This window comes from Arachis hypogaea, chromosome 19 (assembly GCF_003086295.3).
Source record: "Arachis hypogaea cultivar Tifrunner chromosome 19, arahy.Tifrunner.gnm2.J5K5, whole genome shotgun sequence".
Taxonomy (NCBI): Eukaryota; Viridiplantae; Streptophyta; class Magnoliopsida; order Fabales; family Fabaceae; genus Arachis; species Arachis hypogaea.
The window spans coordinates 136895767-136900607 of NC_092054.1; the positions used below are offsets into that span (position 1 = coordinate 136895767).

General features: G+C 36.2%; 1 non-coding gene across 1 annotated transcript; it reads right to left on the minus strand.

The window, feature by feature from the left end:
- Positions 1-2687: 2687 nt before the first annotated feature.
- LOC112780322 (small nucleolar RNA R71) lies at positions 2688-2795 on the minus strand. The gene has a single exon (XR_003191167.1). It is a non-coding gene; the product is annotated as a small nucleolar RNA R71 (small nucleolar RNA).
- Positions 2796-4841: the final 2046 nt, after the last annotated feature.

Genomic DNA, 4841 nt, shown 5'->3' on the forward strand with positions numbered 1-4841 from the left:
ACGAAAGCATCTCTATTCGCTTATCTGAAATTCTCACCAATGATTTACATAAGTATTTCTATCCCTATTTTATTAATTATTTTCGAAAAACCCCATTACTATTTTATATCCGCCTGACTGAGATTTACAAGGTGACTATAGCTTGCTTCATACCAACAATCTCCGTGGGATTCGACCCTTACTCACGTAAGGTATTACTTGGACGACCCAGTGCACTTGCTGGTTAGTTGTGCAAAGTTGTGAACCATGGTATTGGCATCATGTTTTTGGCGCCATTACCAGGGAAAGAAAGAGCGATGAATTTTACATAATTAAAGTGTAATCACAATTTCTGCGCACCAAGTTTTTGGCGCCGTTGCCGGAGATTGTTCGAGTTTGGCCAACTGACGGTTCATCTTGTTGCTCAGATTAGGTAATTTTCTTTTTGTTTTCTTTTCAAAAATTTTTCAAAAATATTTCAAAATTTTCTCACCTGTTTTCGAAAAAAAAATTTTATTCAAAATTTTTAAAGAATGAATTCTAGTGTTTCATGAAGCATGTGAAGCCTGGCTGGCTGCAAAGTCATGTCTAAATTCTTTTGGACTGAGGCTTCCAAACCATCAGCATAGAGGCAAGTTACATATTTGATAAGTAATGAGCAGTATATTCTGATATCTTGCTGAAGCTTGGCTGGCCATTGGCCATGTCTAGTGTTTTGGACCGGAGCTCTCATTGGAAGCTTGGCTGGCTAGTAAGCCATGTCTAATTCCTGGACTGAAGCTTTAGACTAACATGGCAAGATTCCTGGAATTCATATTAAAAATTTTGGAATCCTTAATTTTTCTTTTACAAATAATTTTCAAAAAGAAATCATAAAATCATAAAAATCAGAAATATTTTGTGTCTCTTATTTGAGTCTTGAGTCATGTTATAAGTTTGGTGTCAATTACATGTGCATCTTGCATTTTTCGAAAATTCTCATGCATTCATAGTGTTCTTCATGATCTTCAAGTTGTTCTTGGTAAGTCTTCTTGTTTGATCTTTGCATTTGCATGTTTTGTGTCTTTTCTTGTTTTTCATATGCATTCCTGAATTCTTTATGTCTAAGCATTAAAGAATTCTAAGTTTGGTGTCTTGCATGTTTTCTTTGCATTAAAAATTTTTCAAAAATGTGTTCTTGATGTTCATCATGATCTTCATAGTGTTCTTGGTGTTCATCTTGACATTCATAGCATTCTTACATGCATTCATTGTTTTGATCCATAACTTTCATGCATTGCATCATTTTTCTTGTTTTTCTCTCTCTTCATTAAAAATTCAAAAATCAAAAAAATATCTTTCCCTTTTTCTCTCTCATAAATTCAAAAATTAGATTTGACTTTTTCAAAAAATTTTAAAATCTAGTTGTTTTTATGAGTCAAATCAAATTTTCAATTTGAAAATCTTATCTTTTTCAAAATCTTTTTCAAAAATCAAATCTTTTTCAAATTTCTTAGTTATTTTTGAAAATTCCAAAAATATTTTTCAAAAATCTTTTTCTTATTTTTATATCAAATTTTCGAAAATAACAATAACAATTAATGTTTTGATTCAAAAATTTCAAGTTTGTTACTTGCTTGTTAAGAAAGATTCAAACTTTAAGTTCTAGAATCATATCTTGTGATTTCTTGTGAATCAAGTCATTAATTGTGATTTTAAAAATCAAATCTTTTTCAAAAACTAATTTCAATCATATCTTTTCAAAAATATCTTCTTATCATATCTTTTTCAAAAAACACTTGATTTCAAAATATCTTCTCTAACTTCCCAACTCCTTATCTTTTCAAAATTTGTTTCAACCAACTAACTAACTTTTTGTTTGTTTCTTATCTTTTTCAAAACCACCTAACTAACTCTCTCTCTCTAATTTTCGAAAACATCTTCCCTCTTTTTCAAAATCTCTTTTTAATTAATTAATTATTTTAATTTTTAATTTTAATTTTCAAAAATTACTAACCTTTTTCAAAAACTATTTTCGAAAATCACTAACTCCTTTTTCAAAAATAATTTTCGAAAATTTTCTTCTCTCTCATCTCCTTCTATTTGTTTATTCATCTACTAACATCTCTCCCTTACTCAAAAAAAAAAAAGAGGATCTCTATTATTATTATTTTTCTATGCCCTCTCTTTTTCATATGAGCAGGAGCAAAGACAAGAATATTCTTGTTGAAGCAGATCCAGAACCTGAAAGGACTCTGAAAAGGAAACTAAGAGAAGCTAAAATACAACAATCCAGAGATAACCTTTCAGAAATTTTCGAACAGGAAGAGGAGATGGCAGCCGAAAATAATAATAATGCAAGGAGGATGCTTGGTGACTTTACTGCACCAAATTCCAATTTACATGGAAGAAGCATCTCCATTCCTACCATTGGAGCAAACAATTTTGAGCTGAAACCTCAATTAGTTTCTCTGATGCAGCAGAACTGTAAGTTTCATGGACTTCCATCTGAAGATCCTTTTCAGTTCTTAACTGAATTCTTGCAGATATGTGATACTGTTAAGACCAATGGAGTAGATCCTGAAGTCTACAGGCTCATGCTTTTCCCATTTGCTGTAAGAGACAGAGCTAGAATATGGTTGGACTCTCAACCTAAAGATAGCCTGAACTCTTAAGATAAGCTGGTCATGGCTTTCTTAGCCAAGTTCTTTCCTCCTCAAAAGCTGAGCAAGCTTAGAGTAGATGTTCAAACCTTCAAACAAAAAGATGGTGAATCCCTCTATGAAGCTTGGGAAAGATACAAACAGTTGACCAAAAAGTGTCCTTCTGACATGCTTTCAGAATGGACCATCCTGGATATATTCTATGATGGTTTATCTGAATTAGCTAAGATGTCATTGGATACTTCTGCAGGTGGATCCATTCACCTAAAGAAAACGCCTACAGAAGCTCAAGAACTCATTGACATGGTTGCTAATAACCAGTTCATGTACACTTCTGAGAGGAATCCTGTGAGTAATGGGACGCCTATGAAGAAAGGAGTTCTTGAAATTGATACTCTGAATGCCATATTGGCTCAGAACAAAATATTGACTCAGCAAGTCAATATGATTTCTCAGAGTCTGAATGGAATGCAAGCTACATCCAACAGTACTCAAGAGGCTTCTTATGCAGAAGAAGCTTATGATCCTGAGAACCCTGCAATAGCAGAGGTGAATTACTTAGGTAAACCTTATGGAAACACCTATAACTCATCATGGAGAAATCATCCAAAGTTCTCATGGAAGGATCAAAAGCCTCAACAAGGCTTTAATAATGGTGGAAGAAATAGGTTTAGCAATAGCAAGCCTTTTCCATCATCCACTCAGCAACAGACAGAGAACTTTGAACAAAATACTTTTAATTTAGCAAACTTAGTCTCTGATCTATCCAAGGCCACTACAAGTTTCATGAATGAAACAAGGTCTTCCATTAGAAATTTGGAAGCACAAGTGGGCCAGCTGAGTAAAAGGATCACTGAAATTCCTCCTAGTACTCTCCCAAGCAATACAGAAGAGAATCCAAAAGGAGAGTGCAAGGCCATTGACATAAGCACCATGGCCGAACCTGTAAGGGAAAGAGAGGACGTGAATCCCAAGGAGGAAGACCTCCTGGGACGTCCAGTGATCAATAAGGAGCTTCCCTCTGAGGAACCAAAGGACTCTGAGGCTCATCTAGAGACCATAGAGATTCCATTGAACCTCCTTATGCCATTCATGAGCTCTGATGAGTATTCCTCTTCTGAAGAGAATGAGGATGTCACTGAAGAGCAAACTGCCAAGTTTCTTGGTGCAATCATGAAGCTAAATGCCAAATTATTTGGCATTAATACTTAGGAAGATGAACCTCCCTTGTTCACCACTGAACTAAGTGATCTGGATCAACTGACATTGCCTCAGAAGAAACAGGATCCTGGAAAGTTCATAATACCTTGTACCATAGGCACCATGATCTTTAAGGCTCTGTGTGACCTTGGTTCAGGGATAAACCTCATGCCCCTCTCTGTAATAGAGAAACTGGGAATCTATGGGGTGCAAGCTGCTAAAATCTCATTAGAGATGGCAGACAATTCAAGAAAACAGGCTTATAGACAAGTAGAGGACGTGCTAGTAAAGGTTGAAGGCCTTTACATCCCTGCTGATTTCATAGTCCTAGATACTGGAAAGGAAGAGGATGAATCCATCATCCTAGGAAGACCTTTCCTAGCCACAGCAAGAGCTGTGATTGATGTGGACAGAGGAGAATTAATCCTTCAATTGAATGAGGACAACCTTGTGTTTACAACTCAAGGATCTCTCTCTGCATCCATGGAGAGGAAGCATAAAAAGCTTCTCTCAAAGCAGAGTCAAACAAAGCCCCCACAGTCAAACTCTAAGTTTGGTGTTGGGATGCCACAACCAAACTCTAAGTTTGGTGTTGAACTCCCATATCCAAACTCTAAGTTTGGTGTTGGAGAGTCTCAACAAAGCTCTGAACATCTGTGAGGCTCCATGAGAGCCCACTGTCAAGCTACTGACATTAAAGAAGCGCTTGTTGGGAGGTAACCCAATTTTTATTTATCTAACAATATTTTTCTTAGTTATATGTCTTTATAGGTTCATGATCATGTGGAGTCACAAAATAAACAAAAAAAATTGAAAACGGAATCAAAAACAGCAGAAGAAAATCACACCCTGGAGGAAGTATCTGCCTAGCGTTCAACGCCAGAACAGAGCATGGTTCTGGCGTTGAACACCCAAAATGGGCAGTGTCTGGGCGCTGAACGCCCAAAATGGGCATCATCTGGGCGCTGAACGCCAGAATGGCACCCTGGAGAAGAGCTGGCGTTCAACGCCAGAAATGGC